Genomic DNA, 22,080 nt, shown 5'->3' with positions numbered 1-22,080 from the left:
GTAGGCAGGTGACTTAGTCAACTTGACCCACAGATTTTCTTTCAATTTAACAGCCTTAAATGCTAAGACTTTTACAACCGTCAAGGAAATCCACAGGTACTGCAGGGGCGAGGGCATTCTCCCTGGGAACAAGCATATCAGATGAACACACTGTGTTTAGCAGAAATACCTCAAGCAGCCATTTTTTTTGTCTTTCTCAGATTTCCACTTTCCCCTGAGTGTGACACTCAGTGGATACAGGTTACAGGTGTGGGATTGGGAAAGCATCTTTCACACAAACTCTGTGGCTTGTGTTCTAAGCTAGTAAAATCCTGCTTTTTCGTGTAGATAATGAATAAGCCCTGAATAAGCTCTGGACATGGTCTCCTCTCTGTTCTCGCAGAAAAATTCTATTCTGGCTGACAACTTTAAATATATATATGTATATATGTATATGTATTATATGATTATTATATGTTATGGTAGCATCTTTTTTAAAAAATTGTAGGTAAATAATTAAGCATGCTGCATGTGGTGGCCTATGCCTTTAATCCCTGCACTTAGTGGACAAAGGCAAGCGGATATGCATGAGTTCAAGGTCAGCCTGGCTTACAAAAGAAGTTCCAGGGCAGCCAGGGCTACACAGGGAAAACCATGTACCAAAAAATCTAAAAGAGAAAAAAAAAAAAACTAACAATCAAACAACTGCTACTTGAAATTTAGACACAAATGATATTTTTGATGTATTTTTTAAGGATTTATTCATTCATGTATGTGAGTATTCTGTCTTCCAGTCTGTTTGAGAAAAGCGGGCATAAAAACCCATTACAGACGGTTGTTAGCATCATACAGTTGCTGGGACTTGAACCCGGACCTCCGGGAGAATTGTTAGTGCTCTTAACCACTGAGCCATCTTCTAGCCTCACTGATGTATCTCTAACAATTAAAATAATCTGAATTGCTTTTTTTCATATAGCTCCAAATTTATATTCATTTGGCAAGAAAATACGTAGAGGATGTATTTATTAATATTTACCCGTCGCAGGGGAATAATTTTGGTATCTGCCCAAGTATTAGTAGCAATAGTTATCGTTAAATTTATTCAACTATTTAAAACTTAGGAATTTCAATCAAAATTATAATCGTGACTTTTAAAATTTAATTTAAGCTAATGTCTGCTTTACATTCATGTACAGCTTTATCACTTTTATATAAAATTAAAATACACCAGAGTTTGTGGTGTTGCTGTTCGTATGGCGAAGTGTGTTTACTTGTTGGTGTAGGAACGAAAACCTTCTCTAGATTCTTCAGTGAGGGGGTGGATGTAAAGAACCGGGGTTACAACAATGCATTGAAAGCTTTCTACTTTCTCTTTTAAACATAGCTTCTAAGGCAGGGATAGTCTAGGTTATCCTTGGCTACATATGTATCCAAGGTTAACATAGGCTACATGAGAGGCAGAAGCTACAGGAGTCTCGTCAACCGTCCATTCACAACACAAAAAGAGAAATACAAAACTCAGAACTAGATGCATGAAGGCTGTGGTGGGACCCTACTTCTGCCATTACCAGAGGAACTTGCAGGGGGCTCTGGGTTTTGCTTTGGCTTGATTGTCTTGGGTGTCATGGCTCTCCTCTGAGGTACATAAGGTTGTGTTGGTTGATTGCCATGCGATGTTTAAGCTTGTTAGGAGCAGACCCTGGGAGTGAGGAGGACCCCCACTTGTCTCTGACAAGCATGTTTATGTCAAGGATCCACCAGAAACCCCTGTCTTATGTCAAACTGGCCCCTAACCCTATGCCAGGGAGAAAGCAAAATGGCAAATCAGCCCAAGAATCAAAACGCCATGCTCTTGAAAGAGTTAGAAGGAGACGCCCTTCCCAGCAGAAATCACTATTGGTTATCCCAGGGTACCAGCATCGCTGTGGGCGTGGAAGCACACAGCCATCCAGGACAGACTGCTCGGCCCCACCCACAGCTTTGAACACATCAGGAGGCGGTCCCGTTTGCTTCATCCACCGGACATGCCGGATGCTGTGAATGTCTGACTCATCATTTAGTTCTCCTTCTGCCGCATCCGGCTGCCCTCGTTGTCTGTTCTTTCCTTTGTGCTTGCTGCGTGCCTAATAAACCCTCTCATTCCAAGGCTTTTAAAAGCCTGGCTCTCTTAGTCATTCTTCAGACGTTCCCCAACAGCCGCAAACCCGGAATTCTGGGAAATAAGGTCCCAAGCCCTCGGTCCTCAGCTGAGTAGCGGACAGAGAACAGCTGTAAACAATCAAACACAAGAATTACAGGAGACGTTGGTTTGCAGAAAGCCAACTGTTTTTGTTTTATCTACTAATAAAAAATAAGCTTGCATTTTGAAGGTAAACCCTTTCACCTTTAAACAGAATTTTCATACCAATTGATTGCTAGACAAGTATTTATTTTGTGCACCTAGTAAATGGCAGGCACAATTACAGACAGCTGGAGGGAATTTGATGGCAAACTTGCAGGAGAGGTGTTGGCCTTTCCAGAGACCGAGCCTAGAGACCTCCAGTTTACCGAGACTGGAACTGTGAGTCAGCTGTGTAGGCTCCCGTGACAGAGAACACCTGGGATTCCAAGCGACAGTTTGTGTAGAAAGTTAAGCACGAGCTTGTCAGAGAAAACTGCAAACACCAGGATCCCAGAAGGAAGGGAACAGAGGCAGACGGAAAGGAGGGATAAACCCATGAGTTTGAGATATCATTAGGGACAATGATAAGGTAGTCAAGAGACTATGTTTTAAACATATTCAAATTATTTTTTTTTCAAATTATTTTTTTAAACAAAAGATAGTTCACCGTGAATTTCAGTAATGGAAGATTATAGTTAAATTCTTCCTTATTTTCTGATATTATTATGTTCCTTTGTGATATGACCTAAGTTATACTTAGAGATATATGTTTTTAATTTATCGGTAATACGTATGTGTCTGTGAGAATACATGGAATATATGCCATCTGTGTTCAGGTATGTGGTACAGCCAGCAGAGCATATCGTACTCCCTGGGGTACAGATGGGTGAACTACGGATCTGGGCTCTGGGAAGAGAAACAGTGCTCTTAATCACTGCGCGCCTTCTCGCAGCCCTTAGGCCAAGTTTAACTGACTAATACTGGCCATGTTGGGGACAAAGCATCCGGAGCTTGTCCGTCTTTGAGGAAATACCACTGGACTCCAAGATGGAGGGAAACACGGAGAGTGGGGTGTGGCCGGAGGGGCACCTGGCTGAGCCTCTGCCTGTTACGGTGGTGGTTTGCTCGCTGGGCTGTTTGGACCTTGGGAAACTTTCATGTTCCATCGTGGATAAAGGCCCAAGCAGGGCAATGAGTCTGTCTACTTAAGGAAACAGTGTCCAATCAGTTTGGTCTACATCGTACCCCATGTCCTCATTTTGGTAACAGAATCCAGTTTTATTCTGCCTTTTTGCCATTTCGATTTGCTTGACTGTCCTTGTCGCACACAGTGGGTGTAGCCATCGGGACTGTTTTTTTTTTTTTTTTTGGTTTCGGTTTTTCTGCCATCGCCTCCCAATGGCAACTTAAGTAATGGATGAACATCCTATCCAGCAAAGCAGAGCCCATTCAAAGTCCTGCCACGAGGGAGAAAGAACACACTCTCCTCACAACACTTCTCAGTACCTTCCTCCTCACTAGCTTCCAACATTCTCAGCACATGGTGTCACCATCATTAAGCACAGGCGGGTATCATAAAGACACACAGGATTGATGGTGCAGTACCCCTCTAACCGAAACTTCCTGTTTCCTCATCCAGACTCTGTGTCCGTTCTCCCAACCGCTGTTACAACGCCATTCTATTGTTTGCCTAGATTAAGGTTTGAATTGTAGCCTCATTACAGCAACTGCAGACTTCAAGAGGCGGCATCTAGCAAAGGGAGACTTGTCAAAAGTCACAACAGAAACTTTGTCAAAACTCCTGCTTCGAAAGCAACCACCTCTCATTGGGTTGAAAAATCAGGATGGCGTGACACATGTGCATGCTGTCACGGGTATGCATACAGCATGCTAAGACTTAAACAGGAAGAGGCATTCTGCCTTCTCTCCTGCTTCTGCCAAACGCAATCTCTCATAATCACCTCATTTTAACTCTCTCTTAAAATAAAGATCTCCTAGTGCTCTGCTGCTTTTACGTGACCCACCAATGATAACCTGCTTAATGAAAAACATTCCCTGATAATTCCTATCATGAAAGAAATGTAGATTGTAGCTGCAGTCTAGTTTCACGATGCCCTAAATCTATATCCTTATCATTTTTCTTCAAGAGATCAATATGAAAGAATTTCTGATTCCAATAATAATGCTTCTATTGAATCTCAGATTTCCTTTCCGTTATTTTTGCATTTGTAATTTCTATGTACTCTTTACATTTTAAGGTTAATCGAGTTGACTTTTAATGAGAAAACTTCAGTTTTTTTTCAATTTCGCTCATCAATTGAATGTAATTGTTGGAAAGCAGAATGGAATTGAACCATCCGTGCATATCAGGATTCTGGGTAGAGCAGTCTGGACTGGCATCTGTGTTCTGTCAGAGTCTAGCAAATCTCTCCAGGCCTGTCTGGCTTGGAGAGTCTCTACTGAGAAATCAGATGAAAATTCCAATAGGCCTGCCTTTATATGTGACTTGGATTTTTTTCCTTGCAGATTTTAATATTATTTCATTGATTAGATTTCGTTTAGTGTTTTGATTGTCGTATGTTGAGTGCACTTTCTTCTCTGGTCCAATCCATTTGGTGTTCTTGGTCTTCAGGCTTCCTGTACCTTTACAGTAACTGCTTCTTTAAGGCTAGGAAAATTTTCTCCTAAGATTTTATTGACAACATTTTCTTATTCTCTGCTCTTTGACCTATGTTTTTTCTTGTGTTCCTATTTTTATTAGATTTTGTTGTTTCCTAATGTCCCAGATTTTCTGGATGTTTTGTTCCCAGAGTCTTTTAGATTTAACATATTCTTTGTTCAAGCCATCTATGTCTTCTATTCTGTCTTCAATATCTGAAGTTCTCTTTCTGTCTCGTGTATTGTTAGTGAAGCTTACCACTGTGCTTCCTGTTTCCGTTCCTAAATTTTTTTAATGTGTATATTTCTCTTAATTTAAATTTTCTTTATTTCTATATTCAGGTCCTGAATGGTCTTAATGTCTTTCCACTGTTTGTGTTTTCATAGATTTCTTTAAAGTATGTATTCATTGCCTTCTTTATGGGGAAATTCCTTCATCTTTCTTCCCTTCCTCGAGACATCCCTTTCTCTTCCTCCTCTTCCTGTCTTCCTTTTGGAAATTATTGAGGTTTCTGTATTTTTAGTATTCTAAAATTTTATAATGATATATAAAATATTTAATTTGTACTTTACTAATTATTTATTACCAACTTCCCAAACCCCTTTGGCCAGTAGTCTCTGAAACCATGTGTTATTTCTATTCTGGGATTGTTTCATTAAATATTTATGCAGTGTAATTCTGGCATTCTTCATATTGGAAGCAGGACTTACCAGGTAGAAGAATTGTCTTTGGGCATTCTCACCTTCTTAAATCCTTTTGTGATGTCATCGCATGCGCATTCTCACCTTCTTACATTCTTTTGTGATGTCATCACATCTATTTTCTTTACCAACTCTAACAAATCTATTAATGGCTCCTGGAAACTGGTAGTTTCAATTTTGATTTCTTAGTTCTTTTTATTGTGAATCTCCTTCCTATGATCCCATGTGTATATTTAATTGCTTGATTTTTTTCCCCCTCTGGTTATTGTAGACACTTTTAAATTTTCCTTTTTGAGAGGACTTTCACAGGAAGAGGATCCATCCCTGTTAGGCCACATTTTCTCAATTGCTATTGTCTTTTTTGTTTTTATTTTTTGCATCTTTCCCTTTATACATTTTTTCAAGTGACAAATGAGTCATTCCATTCAATAAACACATATCTGACCCTGTTGGCCTAAGTTCAGTCCTCAAAACTCATATAATGGAAAGAGAGGCTGGCTTCTGCAAGTTGTTCTCTGACATCCACATATCTGCATGCATGCGCGCGTGCGCAAACACACTCACACACACATACACACAGTAGTAATTGTAAGTCCATATTTGAGGCAAATCAACTCTGGGGCAGATGTAAAACGATGTGCACCCTGGTGAAATTTCTCTGCTGGGGCAGTGGGTACATGTGACCCACTGCAATGCTGTAGGATTCCAGTCCTTCAGTTTCTAGTTGAGTAGCTATGTTCATGGCTCATTTTCTCTAGGAAGGCTGTGTAATGGGGGGTGGGGTTGGAGAGAGGGAGGAGAGAAGAGAGGGAGACAGAGTTGTGGAAAAGATGTTAAGACCCATTTGTTTTTATGATGCACCTCAGTCCCAACTAGCCCTCCTGTTGATTCTCTGATTGGCAGCTTTCCCTGCAGGGAACGGGCACTAGGGAGCTGTGTTCCCCTGGCAGCAGGCTTCCACCCACAGCCCACACATACACAGGCTTCCGCAGCCCTCTGCTTTGTCAGTCTCTACTTCCCATCAGCTCCCATGTTCCTTCAGTATCCTGTGAATTCACATCATGTCCTGGCTGCCTGCCTTTTTGCTTTTCATGATGGAGTATTATCTTTTGAGCATCCTTTACTAACGTGATGCTAACACATACCAAAGCCGAGAGAAAAGGAGAGTCTATGCTTGGACTGTGCTCACTTTTCTGAACGACGCTCACTGCTAGTACATTTTATATTAGGACATTTATAAGCCTTGCTAACAACTGATGAGTTAGCTGATGAGTTTTAAAATATTTTTATTTTTAATTGATATGTGGTAATTGCCCCTTCGAGTTATACAGTAAGGCAGTTTAACATATGCACATAATGTGCCACAATCACCTGTGACCCTGTACACTTACATTCCTGCAGGAACATTCTATATGTTAAAAGCTCTTTAGTGATTTCTTATACAAAGAAATGCATGACTTAAGCACAGGCTTAACTATAAAAACACTTTGAAGAATATCTCCAGCTGACTGTAGCGGTTTGCCAAACAAAAGTAGTAATCCAAATTGGGTTACTAAGAACAACCGAGTTGCTCATTCCTTGGAACACTTTAAGAAATTCCCCCCAAATCTCTCCTCATAATTTATTGACCCAATAAACGCTCTCCATACACAAATTCATTCCTAAACTAAGATAGAAGTGTAGCATGCCCTGCGTGGCTTATATAATCAAAAAGCTGGCCTCTGCTCCCTTACAAGAGTGCCTGGGGAAGAGAGGTAGGGTCTGAACACACACACACACACACACACACACACACACACACGCACACACAGACCCACACACACATACTCACACACACACACACGCACACATACACACACGCACACACACACACACACACACACACACACAGAGGTTCTAGGGAAACAGAAACGCTGAAGAAGCAACAGAAATATCCATTTATCTTCAACCTATTTATAGCAACTAATTAATTAATGGTGATATATTCAGGCTATTTTATCATATAAAATGTTTAGCGAATTCCACAGGCACAACTATAGTGAAAATATTTGTTAGGACAGTGACCTTATTGCTTCTCGGCTTTTTGGCTAAGATCAAGTGTAGGACGGTGACCTTAGAAATGATCAAGAGGAATCTGGATATGTGAAGTTCTGTAGTGAAGTGTGACCACCAACAGAGGCTCGGTGGGAGGACTTGCTCAGTCCAGGCAGGACCAAGCACCCAGGCAGCCCTTGGCCAACCTTGCTTCCAGATCCCGGGCTTAATCTCTGAGTCTGCTGTGCATCTGATTACTGTGGCTCAATGCATGTGGCCACCCTAGGAGCCCGGGTGTGCAAATTAAACGTAGTACTCTGTAAAGAAAGTGGGGGTAGCATCCCTTTTGGAATTGTTTTCTCTTCATGAACTTAACCAATTGTGCCACTTCGAGCACCCTTAGAGAGACTGCATCTGCCTTCGCCTTGCTTCTGTCAGTGGACGCAGTCTGTTTAATCTATGCCTACCTCCACAGGATGATTCATTTCCCACATAGTACATAACGTATTTCTCTTCTATCACATTTTATGTTAAATTATTCACAAACTTACACTTCTAATTTTAGGAATTTTTTTTGTTGCAAAAACAAAGTACAAATAGAAACTAACATGAACAGGTAATGCCTAAAATCATGAGAATTTTTAAAATTCCCACTATTATGTCTTATGCATATTACACAGCTAATTATTTTCAAAGCTTGTCTGCTTATACGTATATATGCGTTATTATCACAAGCTGGTATTTTGGCTTCTGATAAGATTGTTTGAAATTTAGAATTTTTACTTCGGTCCAAAAGAAATAAAATAATAAGAAAAACCCCAAACACCCTCACCTTATCCAGTATTTCAGTGTCGCCGCCAGTAGCTAGCTCCTGAAATTTGACTAATCATACATGGTAAGGGGGTGGGCGGGTGGGAGGGGGGGATCCAGACAGGAAGTTCCTGTCAAAATTGTGCAGAACAAAAGCAGACACCCTGCAAAGGAATCTCTTCCCGGCAGGTAGATTTTATTCTGATTAGCCCATGCAAAATTTATAGAGTGAGATAATCTGTAAAGAGAGACAAAATAATATTTTTCTGTAAGACGCTGTCAGAAACTTTTCACGTGCCTCTGAGAGGTAGAATCCTCAGTCCTGGCTCTGTCTGGCCATCCGAGATGCAGAGGGCTGTCAGCCCAGGCGCCTGGGAAGACTGTTGTTGGGGGATTTTTGCTGCTCTTTCTATTTGCCTAATAGGGAGCCTTGTACTCAGCATTTCCTAAAGCAAAAGAGAGAGATGAACTCTCTGGGCACCTCACTGCCGCTGCCTCTCAAAGATTTCCTGTCAAAACGAGCCTATAAGGGGAGAAAGGTTTTCAATAACATTTTTTTTTAACCTGGCAGGATTTCCACGCCCGGCTATGTAAAGAGTTTGAAAGCTCTGTCTTTGTTAAAGTTGGGTTGGGGAAAGATCGGAAAAAAAGGAGGAGCGGAAATGCTGGCAAAGTACCACATCTAGTTGTGTTTAAAAATAAAAATAAAAACAGCAGAGCGATATAGTTTGTATTACCGTACCATGCACGGGTTGGGGGCGGGGGAAGAGCTTTGATTGACACTTTATCCGTATTTCATAGAACTTTAAAGGCAGGAAGTGACCTTGATGTTCTTTGTCCTTCACTGAAACACAGAATGGTGTCTGTCGTAACTGTCTCCAGGACACTCAGTGGCTCCTGCAGGCCACTGCCGTAAGAGTCTCCTCCTCACCTTAGCCAAGTTTGTCAGGCCGTGGTTGACCTCCAGTCAGCCCCAGCCAATACTGGGAAAACCCAGAGCTTTGGCCTCCAGGGTCTGCCTGCTGACTGCTGTGATGGGTGGTGTCCCCCAGAGCTTCCAGGGCATGCATACCTTTTCCACTAATACCAAACAAGCTGTAGATATAAATGCTCCCGTGGTCCCATCCCTGAAAGCCACCTCAGCCTTCAATACAGTACACGAGCAGTCCCTAACACACACATACACACACACACACACACACACACACACACACACACACACACACACACAGCAATATGCTATACCGTTGAATAGCACAAAAGAAGAAAAATCTCACTAAAATGTTTCAAAAGCTGTTGGTAAAACAGAAAACTCAAAGGTCCCCATGAACAGGACCCATGGCAAGATTTGGGGTTATGTCTCTGGTCTTGCTAAAACTATGATATTAGCAAGGTGAAAAATGTATTCTCACAAAGGAAAACAACACTAATACAGGAATCAGAATGCAACCTTACCTCTCCATGGTATGTTCTAGACAAGCACAGAGGTCACAAGTCCTGAGGGCAACAGAAAGTTAAACAATTGATTCTTAGGATAAAGACCCTGAAGTCATTAGGAAAATATTAAATCAAGCTGTCCATATTTTGTTACGATATGAAAACGTGCCTTCTACCCAAGAGCCATTTTTAGTGAAAGTGTAGGTATCAAAATAGGAACATAATTATGCCTCTGTTATCTGGAAATGATGCCTATGGCATGCACTCCACCAAAGAGATGGGCAAGTAAACTTTTATTATACGTCAAAGTGAGCCATATTCTTCTCAGTAGATTTATTTCATATTATGAGAGGTATCTTTTTCTGCAGTTAAATTTTAAAAATTTACAGATTAAATAAACCCCTGGGATGTGAACATACAAATTAATACACTAGATAACATCCCACCCCACCCAGAAACAATGTTTCACTTCAAAATCAGGCGTAGTTATACACAAAACACTTGACGGGCTACAGGGAAAGTACGGCTTTGTCATGATGAGTTCCCAGATGGAGGGCGCTAACCTGGAGAATACCGGAAGCTTTTCATTCAGGATACGTTTCCCTAAGGACAGGAGGACGCGTGGCAAAGAAGGCCACGAAGCATGTGAGTTAGGATGACAGATTATCAAGGAATCTTCTGGGAGCACAAGGACGTGGATGTAAACAGATGAGTCAGTTACATGTCACTGTGCAGAAAAACGGACACTCTGTTCCCTAGGAAAGACTGGGGTCCTGGGGAAAGAATCTGACTCCTAAGACCAACTTTATGTATGAAAACCTCTACCTACTACAACATGTGGGCATAGCAATATTTTGCTGTGCCCCCACACTGAAATACCTGTTATTACTATCTATGAACATCTAACAGGATTTGAAACAAAACAGCACACAATGATGTGGTACCGTGCTGGCTGCTATAGCAGGAGCTGGAGAGGTGAGCGAGGACAGCGGTGAAGGAGGGAAGAGGCTGTGGGAGTCGCTCATCCAGAGCTGGAGAGACGGCTTAGTGGCTGAGAGCACTTGCTGCTCTTGCGGAAGACCCAGGCTCAGTTCCCACCACACACATGGTGCCTTACTGTAGCTCCAGGTCCAGGGTGACTCAAAGCCTGCTCTGGCCTCTGTGGGCTCTTGCACATGGTGCACAAATAGGCATTCTGGTACACATATGTACACATAAAATTATTTTCAAAACAATATTCAGTCCACTAATTTTCTAGACACTAGCAGCCTCAAACGCTGTCCTATGAAATATTAGTGGAGAACAGAGCAGATGGGTGTTGAAATTCAAAGCAAGCTTAGTTCACTTGAGGTTTAGGGATGGGACAGGGGTAAAGGTATTGATTCCGTTACAGGGGATAGTTAAAAGAATTGGGATCATAATTAATGTGCTGTCCAACGTCTTTCTGTCTTTACTTCTTTCTTTCTTTTTTTCTTTCTTTCTTTCTGTCTGTCTGCCTTCCTTTCTTCCTTCCTTCCTTCCTTCCTTCCTTTCTTTCTTTTTCTTTTTTAAGCAAAGGTATTATGTTAGATACCTAGTTTCCTTGATTCTAATTGCTACTAGGCCTGCATTTGACATTTTTCATGAAGCATTATCAAAGACTGAAGAGGCTGGTGTACCTACTGGACAGCAGGGTTTAGTATGACCTACTTGCCAAGTCAAATCAGTAAGTGGGTAGATCCTTGCATCCTTTGGAATACTTATCTTTTTAAAGAGCCCTTTAATTATTTATACTTCATACCTGGAGGACAGATGCTGTCTGTGTAGCCGTATCCTTGGAGGCCAGAGACATCAAGTCCCCTGGAGCAGGGGAGCAAGAGGATGGGTGCTGCCCTGCCTGGGTCTGGGGAACAGAACTCCTGCCCTGTGTTCTCAAGCTCTGAGCCTTCTCCTTAATTTCCAGACTCCTTGCTCCTGAATTTAAAAGCTTGCAGGAAATTGTGTGAAATGTGGGAAACGTATGTAAGGGTGTGTGTGTGTGTGTGGTGTGTGTGTGTGTGTGTGTGTGTGCGCGCTTTGCCCATTTTGTCTCTTAAAATTATAAGTACAAAAACAAAAACTGACAGCAAACCAATAAAGATTTGTAGATGGGACTGACTTAATAAAGGGCTGAGCAAAACCTTCAGCTTCAATCAGTGGAGATCGCCCCACCCATCCAATACATACCCAACTAATGGTCGAAGTAGGAAGAGAGGGCAAGAGATGTGGCCTTGCCAGACAGTTGGCACTCCATTCTTCTCATTGCTCATCCAGAACTAATGAAATGTCACAAACAAGGTAGGGAACGGGTCCCTAATTTGCCTTGTGATGAATCAAAAGGATTTTAAAGCCACACGTATCTCCTTTCATATAAAGAGAAGACAATAAAAGAAAGAAAAGAGTTACACTAACCATCATGGGACACAAAACAATTGCAGGAGGAAGGTAGTGGAGGACGACGCAAGGCTCCGTGGACTCTTTAATGAATAGTGGCAAAATATCCTCCCAGACAAACAGCACTCCTCCTACACTGAAGACGGGAAACAGACTGTTTCTAATCAAACTTTTGTAAAAGGATCTGTGTGGATTTTCCCCCCACTGGCTTCAAATCAACTTTTGGAATTAATCGGGCTCCGTCAGGGGACGTGTGCACACATCACAATGGTGCCCGGGCCTTTTCAGTCGCTTCATCTGGGATTGAGCACATCCCAGGGAGTTCCCCCATTCACCTGACATCAATTTCCCAGCTCCTGCTGACATCCATTTCATGTCACAATAATTAACTTGTAGCTATTACAACCAAGTTTCATAATTAACATTTTATTTGTCAAAATTTTTCCATGCATATGTTCATTGTACAAATCTTACTGCCCCCATCAGAAATCCATTTACTGTACTGTTCATAACCTGGTATAAGAATTCATTGCAGTGGAAAATGTAAATGCCCATGAATTTCAATTTTGATATGTATTATTTATTGTTAACGGTGAGCAAAGTAATGATGGGAAATACATTTCCTCAGTTTTAAAGAATCCAATACGTTTAATTCACTATTATTTCATATCTCTAGTGGAAAATTGTAGATCTCACATTGTAACCTCTTATCATCTTCAACTCCCAAGAATTCTATGGACAGACATGAGGTCAATGTGAAATCTGGAACAAACCAAACAGATTACTTAACATTTTTAAAACCTGGAAGAAATGTTTGGTTACAAACTCTGACCAGTTTGGAATCTGACACACGTATACACACATTGAGACTGATCTCACCCACATAATTCACCAATTCTATCAATGTACAATACATAATATGTCTAAAGAAAGATATTTAACGGGATAAGCTGCCCACTCCTCTGAGCTGGATGCCTGACTGACAGTCAATTTGAAAATAGCCTATAAACTGACAACTTGAAAGAGTTTTCTATTACAGGTGATAACTTTATTTGATCAAGGGATAACTGAAAAATACAATTTCACTTTTTAAAAAGGTACAAGTTGTCATCTGAGAAATAAGTGACCTCTGGGCCCTACCTACATAATTAATGTTTGCTTAGGTCGCAGACCTGTTACAATAACTGTTCTGGGAAAGAGTACGGACACTCGCTTCTCTTTCCTGTTTGGGTTAATATGTATTCATCGATTACAAATGTAATAAACATACCAAGATGTAGCTTAATCAAAGACTCTTCTAGACTGGGGTAGTTTATGCTCAGTATTAGAAGATCATGGGGTTGGGGATTTAGCTCAGCAGTAGAGCGCTTGCCCAGCGAGCGCAAGGCCCTGGGTTCGGTCCTCAGCTCTGAAAAAAAGAAAAAAGAAAAAAAGAAAAAAGAGAGAAGATCATATAATGACATACAAAATTAGATAGATAGGTATAGTGGTATGCACCTGATTTATACCTACTTGAACCTGTGTGTGTGTGTGTGTGTGTGTGTGTGTGTGTGTGTGTGTGTGTGTGTAATTAAAGGAATGACTATGTTGGACCGGGAGTCTCTGATGAGGAATTAGAGGCTAGTTGCTAATTCTGATCATTTGTACATATGTATCAACTGACTTGTAAACACAATCAGAAATAAGAAAAAATGGGAGTTCAAAGAAATGATCTGTGAAAGATTTCCTGTCTTCAAAAGTCAAAGCAGAGACTCAGATCTTTCCCCTTATCCGAGGCTGCTGTGCTCCCCTTCCGTGGTGGAATGTGTATGGTGAGGCTGCCTGGAGTAGCATAGAAACAGAAGCACGGCAAGCCTGCCCACTGTTCTCAGCGTTGGAAGGAGATCCCTGGTTACTGGCCCCTGGAATCTCGGCATTTGCTCTGTTCTTCCACCGCCAGCCTTCTGAACTGCTGTGTCTCTGGCCCTTTGTTGCCTCAGGGAAAAGTGGAGGACCATTTCAGGGACTCCTTCTGTGCTCTGAACCACCAACTCTTGGGAATGCAACACTAAAATCTTAGAGAAACTCTCTAGGGAACTCTCCTCAGTGGCAGAATGTGAACATTCAAAATTAGTAAATACTTGTTTCTTCAAACCTGGTAAGCATGGCCTGGTTGACTTGGCACTGGGCTTACCCAAGTAACCCTACTCACTATAATCTGTTTTAGAAAGCCTTAAATCTCTCCCATGTATGCAAACGTTTTTTGTCTTAATCAACAAAAGGCTTTCTTTGAGGCCATGTATTGGATTTGTCATCAATGAATCTGAAGGCTGAGGAGATGACTCAGCTCCTGCTCTAGCCTAAGATCTACATTTGGTCCCCAGTGTGTGCACAGTGCCTCACAGGCATTCATAGCTCCCAGTTCCAAGGGATTCAACACCATTTGATTTCCACGAGCACCCAGCCTGCATGTGCTATACACACATTCATCCAGACAGAACACTCAGATGGACAAAGAAGGAATAAATCTTTAAAATACAGATCTGAGGGTCCCAGTGGTTAAAGTGTTGTAGGAAAGCAAGAGGGTGACGTTTGGGTCAACAGCATCCAAAGCAATGTCACTCGAGCATGGCAGCCTTTCTGAAGTTCCTGACTCAGACCAAGAGAGAGCAGAACCCAGGATCAAGCTGGTTAGGATGACAAGCTGTATCGATGAGCTCTGAGTTTGATTAGAGGACTCTGCCTCAAAGGAAGAACAATCTAAGAAGATTCCCAACATCATTCTCGGGGCTGTACACACATCACATCTCACACACACACAAAACACACACACACACACACACACACACACACACACTCATGCACACACACTGTATGTCCATATATTCAAATACAAACATATACATATACACACACACATTCATGCACACACACTGTATGCCCATATATTCAAATACAAACACACACACACACACACACACACACACACACATACACACAAGCACATACATGCACTTACATAAATAAAATAAGTGATATGTATGTACCATATTAGCCGGACTCCTGTTTCTGTACTATGGACTAGCTCTGCCTCCTGTACCCATTGTACAGATGGGTGAACTGTGGAGCCATGGTTAACTGAGAACTACCACCTTCACGAGCAACCCCCACATTTAACCACAAACTGGAATAAAAATAAAGGTCAGACTACCAGCCTTCAGGAGAACTGTGAATCAAAACAAAGCAAATGCACATTTAATTCTCTCCCTCGGTAACGTATTTGCGAAACCTATTTTCAAGACATTTTCCTTAAAAGAAATGAGCATTTTTAAGTTTTGTGAAGTTTGCTTGTTTCTCCTTCCAATACGAACGGGGGTGGGGGATGAAATGCACCCGCCAGGCGGGCTTCTTCCAAGACTTGATTATTAAGCGGTCGTTTTCATCAGATTTCTAATGTCCCTATCCGTAGCTAGGTTGGGGACAACGATCCATCTAAATCAGTGCTAGTAGACAATTAGTGGAGTCTGATGTCGCAAGCCAAGATTGGCCGACTCCGGTGCTCTGGTAATCAAACTCCTCAGGCTTCAGTACGGCAGGACTGAGTCTGGGCATTAATGCTATAAAGCAGCAAACACAAATGGCTTCATCTTCCTCAGCTGTCACATCCTCCCACACGGGTCCATGTAATTAGGAAAATACTAAATCTCCTGCCCAGAACTATGAATACAGCAGACTGTTAATCATTGCATTTACATGGTTTATATGAAAAGTATTTAAATTCTTGAACACTCTAAGATTTTCTTCAAAGAATATTAATAGGAGGACAAGGCCAAGATGTAGATTATCAGGGCTGTGGCTTATTGATGTGCATGCAGTCTTTGCTTGGGGAACTGTTACGTGCTAAATTTGCTTCAACATGTGCACACGCGCACGCGCGCGCGCGCACAAACACACACACACACACACACACACACACACAAACACACACACTGTTCACATTTACATATATTCTGTGCATCCCTTTATAAAAGTAAGGCTGAAATTCATGAATTTCAAGGAAAAGGCCTATTCACGTACACATGAAAAAATTCCCAAATCAAATAAAAATGAGGTCTATTACAATGTGTCACAAAGCATGTTGAGTAAGGCAACTTTATAAAATTCATTCCGTGCCGTATTTTATCTATGCTTTACACCAATGTAATATTGATTTCTGAAAAAAATTGAATAAAGGACTTTTAAGAAGTGTAACATATCCCATTTGGCCAACAAACCATAACTCTTCTGCATCTGCCTTACGCACAGAAAGAACCCATGGTGATGTTTCAGTCTTTCAGTAATATTTTAGTGACTCACCTGTGCTCACCATTTAACAATGATTAAGAGAATAGGAACAATAGCAAGTGATTAATAAGAGTGATTGGCTTTACTCCCTATTGCTCATGCAAACAACAAAATTATGTACGTGTGTATAGCGTCTTTATACATAACCAACGGGGACTTGTAACTTCAAGGATATGATTTACAGATAATAGAGAAGAAAATGGTGACCAGCAAAGGCCATGACTTTTAAAATGAAGTAAGTTTTATTTCATAAAATAAAGGTATATTAAGCAACAGCAAGATGTAAAAATTATAAAAAACAGAGAAACTTGACTCTGCGGGTAAAGCTTACTGGGTCTTGCAAGCAAAAGTTTGCAAAAGCACTCTGGGTAGAGTGTGAGAAGAGCAGATCTGGGAATAGGGAACCTGCCTCCTTTTTATCTCATAACCTCCACCACGAGTTGTCACCCTGGACTTGGGACAACAATCAGGAGACTGACTTCTGCCACAGTTGTCCTTTCTCCTGCCCCCATTCTCTCGCATAATTAAGCTGCCTGACTCACTCATCTTCTGATGGTATCTGAGAAATTGGCAGGTTTCCCTAATTTCTACAGCTATCACAGATCAGTGTTAAGGAAATATTTCATTTCCCAAATGAAAAGCAAACAGTCAGAGCACACGCAGGAAATGCTGAGATGCGGGGACGTTAATAAGCCTCGCCACTCTTGGAGTCAATGAATTCAGAACCCTTAAAACGCAAAGGCTTTTCTCCTCTCTCTGGTGGTGCTGAGGCTGAAATGCAGAAAGGTTAAGTGATTTGCTTATTTATTTATTTGCAATGCATTTATTCTGCCCTAGCAAGTGAGTAATGGGGCTGGGAATAGGAGACAAATTTTCTGATTCCTTGTTCTCCCTCCAGCCACTCACCTTGCTTAAATGCTCCTGGTAGACGTTGGTGACATTCGCTACTGTGAGCCTGACTTCATCTTGACTGAGGTGACATGGCTCTGCTAGACTTAGAAATGGTGCGAAAGGCACAGAGAACGCCGCTTCAGAGCTTTGGCTTCACAGCGAAGATGGGTTCCACAGGCGTTCAGGGAGTTCCCCCGGGTCTTTTCACTGTGCAACAAGCACTAGGCTAAGGGCATTGAGTTCTCTAAGTAATGAAGACATCTAACAGACTCTCCAATCTGCTACAGTGATGCAGGTCTCCGGAAAAAAGCTAGGAAGCTGGAAAGTGATTTGGCCTAAGCACGGATCAAGTAAGGGCTGGGGCAAGGGGTCTTAGGATGGATGAATCAGACTTCTGTGGCTCTGATCTGTCCTTCTTTGAAGGACACTGCCCCTCGTTACATCCCTCTGCCTCATCGAGATGGAAAGAACTGGAAAGGTCTTCAATACACATGCATGTTAACTTAGTACAAAAATTAATTTAGGTCTATCAAACTGTTTAATTATATATGTGTTTATATGTGTATATGTATATATGCATATTCAATATCTAGCAAGGTTTTATTGAAGGGGAAGAAGAGTTTTAAAGAAAATAGTACTGCCAAGTGTAATTGCACTTGGGCAAAAGTCAGATCAAACCCTGTGAGTTTGAGGCCATCCTGGTCTATATAGTGAGCTCCAGGCTAGACAGAGTTTCACAGTAATATCCTGTCTCAAAAATAAAATAAAATATTATTGCACATTCTAGTTATTGTGACACAATTGTATCTTTTCTGCTTTGCGTTGCTCTAACGTAGGGACCATTTTGACTAGGCCATTTAATAAAAATGCACATTTTAACGCCAACCTAAGCTTTTAACTGATGAAGTAAAAGTTTATTTCACTATTAATTCCTAAGCGATTCTATCAGACACTGTCTAAATTTAACATATGTGAGGAATGTATAAAATGTCAGCTCAAACTAGTACACTGATTCTAAGGTAAGAGCGTACATCTTTGATGTGTTATGTGACTGGAGGGGAAGGAAATCACACCTGTGCACCCAGACTTGAGTTCAAACGAGTTCTAAGCAGACACTGCACTAAGCTCTGATTGATTATTACTCTTACTGACTTCCCGTTTGCCTCATCGCTCAGTAATGTCCTACTGAGCATCACTCCCAGTTTCTTATGGATGCTAGGTCTACAGTTACTGATTGGACGGTAATACTTCATACTTGCAACTTGGATTCTCGGTTTGTTTTCTAATACTGGTAACGCTTCAGTCATTTGAGTGTTACCTGGGAAGGATTTATCCTGTTTGGAAGCTGGTGAGACGCCATGCCACATTTTGGAGAGTTTGAGTACATGTGAAGACCTGACATTGCCGAAGTCCATGGTCTGTTCACAACAACAGCCTTAGGAAGATAGACATTTATTACTGCTGCCTGAGATGCCTGTCACTCAGGGTAACATCGCAATGGCCAAATGATATACGTACAACCAGTGGCTAATGTTTTAGCAAGCTGGCTAGTACGTACTGGTCATTTGCTCCAGACATAGACAGTGTCTCCACATCCCAATGTGAAATTACACCTACCCTGTGATAAGCAGAAACCATATATACGGAAGGAGACTGTCACCAAAAGCTCAAAATTACACCACATATAGATGTGTGACCAAAATGTTCATATAATACCTGTCTGGAAAGTAACAAGAGAATCTCATCATCTTTCAGTGCTTAAGGATACATTTAACTCGTTAGAGACCTTGGTATCTAGACTTCTAAATAATTTTAGAACTTGGTGAGCACATGAGTACCAGCTAGGGAGGTAGAAGTACGTATTCTCTGAGCAGTATCTTTACTGAACGACGGCACCAGACGCGTAAGAAAGCTTTTATCCATGAAAAACAGAAACCGAACTGAGGGCTAATAATACAGGACTCTATACGGTGGGACATTGCCATATTGGAAATTGATTTTAGCAGTGGACCATCTCAGGCAGCAGCCCTAATGGGATAAGCTTGCAGGGATCTCCATGGGCAGCTTTCTCAGATTATATTCCTATTTTTCTACAGTTGCCACTGCCAACCTGTGAATGGAAAGGTTTACAATGATTACCTTCACTTCTTTCAAAACTCATTTATTCATACCTTAATCTCTCAATGTCACGCTTTGGTACTAATGGGTCCAATGAATCCCTTAAATATCGGCAGCGAAGTTTAAATAATCCAGTGGCTCCCTGGGTCTCCCTCCACTTGTACTTTGAGTTATACTAATCAAATGACTCTGCCCTTTCCTTTGTATATCTTGTTTCTCTTTCCACTGAAAATGGAACTTTCAGTCCCTTTTGTCTTGGTTCTCTTTCCCACCCTACCTTTTAAACGCGAGTCTCTTTGAGGTCTTCTGTTTTTCTTTTGTAAGCTCCCCCCTCCATCGATGATTAAGATGTGCAAGTCTTGAATTTATATGAAGAACATTGAAAAGTTTATCTCGGGTCAAAGGAGAAGGCTGATTCAGTAACGTATTTGCCAATCAAACACAAAGACCTGGTTTTGGATCCCCAACATCCTCATTAAAACCAAGTGCAGGACTTTGATCCTGAGTTCCTCATACTGGAGAGGTACACACATCCCTAGAGTTCACTGAACAGCCAGCCCAGCCAACTTTTGAGCTACAGGTTCAGAGAGAGAAATCATCACAAAAAATTGAACTCTGTTCTCCATGTGCAAACACACACACACACACACACACACACACACACACACACACATACACACACACACAAGCATGCACAATGCACACACAATTTCACCACAGATCACACATACAAGAAAAGCAAACCTCCATTTAGATTTTTTCCACCTCATTTATTCTCCAGTTTCCAGAGCTCTAGAAACCTGCTCTTGGATGTCCGATGGGTTTCCCAGACTCAGCTCCCAGTCACCCACCTTCTCCATCTCCTCCTCCAAATGTTTGGTGCTTGCCTCTGTCCACTCAGTTCCTTCTAAGTCCAATCTTGCCAGCGAGCACAGCCCACGGCCTCTCTCCAGGCATCATGTCTAAGCTATCCTGCTGTTTTCCTACAACGTCAATACTGCGCAGGTTTGTAACATGCCAGCCCGCTCTGTAACAAGTGCAGAACAGTCCTAGCAATGCTTCCTCCCCTCTGCTTCTGTCCTTCAGGTTTAGAGGAGACACTCTGCAGCCATCTGCTGCCTATCAGACAAGCTCATGCCTATCACTTTCGTATCGTTCTACATCCTTCCCTTCCTTAACACATACTTAACAGACAATGATGCAGTACACATCACCAGACGTGGCGCCTATGTGGCGTGGATACAGGGAGAAGAGGAGAAGTGGCCTTGGTTTGTTAACGGCATCGCAAAAGTAATGCTACATTAAGTTGTGTTCTAGGATTATCTCCGAGGGCTCTTCGCTACCACGTTAGACTGCTTGGGATCTAGTGTCTGTTTCCTTTTCCCTCTCCAAGTAATTGTACGCTGTATCTTTTCTAACTTCCCTTTCCTCCAGATTATCTTTGGAAGTCTTTCTTGTTCATGGAGCCCAACTCAGATGCGAATAATTGCTCCTCAAATTTATTTGCCGTCTCAAACACTCCCGAACCAGCTAGAGACTTTTGTCTATGGCATACATGAAACTCACACACAACACCCAGTCCCACCATGTATTGCACATGGCACCTGCCTTTGGCCATTGGAGCAAAGCTCAGGAGCTGACACCACGTTTTAACATTTCGTTCTAAGCTCTGAAGCGGTGGCTCTCAGTTATCCTAATGCTGCGAACCTTTAATACAGTGTCTCACGCTGTGGTGACCTCCAACCATAAAATAATTACATTGCTACTTCGGGACTGTAATTCTGCTACTGTTATGAATCATAATATAAATATCTGATAGGAAGTGTATCTGAAATGCCATCCCAAAGGGTCGCAACCCACACTTTGAGAACTGCCACGGCTCTATAGATTTAATTCAAATAGTAGCTAGGCCATAGCAAACCTTCAATACTTGTTGTATAAGTGAATGGATTAACAGAGCATCTGTAAGAGCTGGGGTCTTTTCTCTGACAATCTTACTTCCTATAAAAGGAATCCCTTGCTGGTGGGAGGGGAGACGGACCCTCTGCTGGTAAAGATGCTAACAAGGTATTCTGGGAGGCAATGTCCCCGTCTGGAAAAATCTCCATCCAGCCCTCAATTCCACCACAGATCTGTTTGGAAGGAGATCAATTTTCCAATGAATCGGGGGGTGGGCACGAAGTTCACTAGTGCAGGGGTCCCTGTAACATACCATTATCACCTCCTCAGGAACCCAGTATTTCTAGAAAGGATAGCATCAAAATCAATTGCGAGCAATCCAGCCCTTACCACACAATTCTAGGAAATGCTGTTTGCAGGAACAGTAAACTAGACAAAGCTTTGCTTGGTCTCCAGACGCTCTTATCCTAAACCAGAGGCCTCCAATTTGCTAAGCTCATTAAACCACGCTCTAATTTTATGCCTGTAACATACTGCCGCATATGTAGTTTAAAACAATCATAAGATTTAGCATATTCTATCTTCAAAGCTCTTTGCACAGATCAAGCAATTATCCACATAACACCCTTGTGGGGCGGGTGTTATTATTCCCATTT

At 41.8% G+C, this 22,080-nt stretch overlaps 1 long non-coding RNA gene across 1 annotated transcript in view; it reads right to left on the bottom strand.

The window, feature by feature from the left end:
• Positions 1 to 1,052: 1,052 nt before the first annotated feature.
• The window catches only part of LOC120100968 (uncharacterized), a 33,525-nt gene continuing 12,497 nt past the window's right edge, over positions 1,053 to 22,080 (bottom strand). Inside the window, exons 2-5 of the long non-coding RNA XR_005501398.2 lie at positions 13,464 to 13,601; positions 11,987 to 12,162; positions 9,800 to 9,841; positions 1,053 to 2,247 (exon numbers count right to left, since the gene is read on the bottom strand). This is a non-coding gene — a long non-coding RNA (uncharacterized LOC120100968). The remainder of the gene's footprint in view (positions 2,248 to 9,799; positions 9,842 to 11,986; positions 12,163 to 13,463; positions 13,602 to 22,080) is intronic.

Source organism: Rattus norvegicus, chromosome 2 (genome assembly GCF_036323735.1).
Source record: "Rattus norvegicus strain BN/NHsdMcwi chromosome 2, GRCr8, whole genome shotgun sequence".
Lineage (NCBI taxonomy): Eukaryota > Metazoa > Chordata > Mammalia > Rodentia > Muridae > Rattus > Rattus norvegicus.
This window is presented reverse-complemented; position numbering and strand designations above follow the sequence as displayed.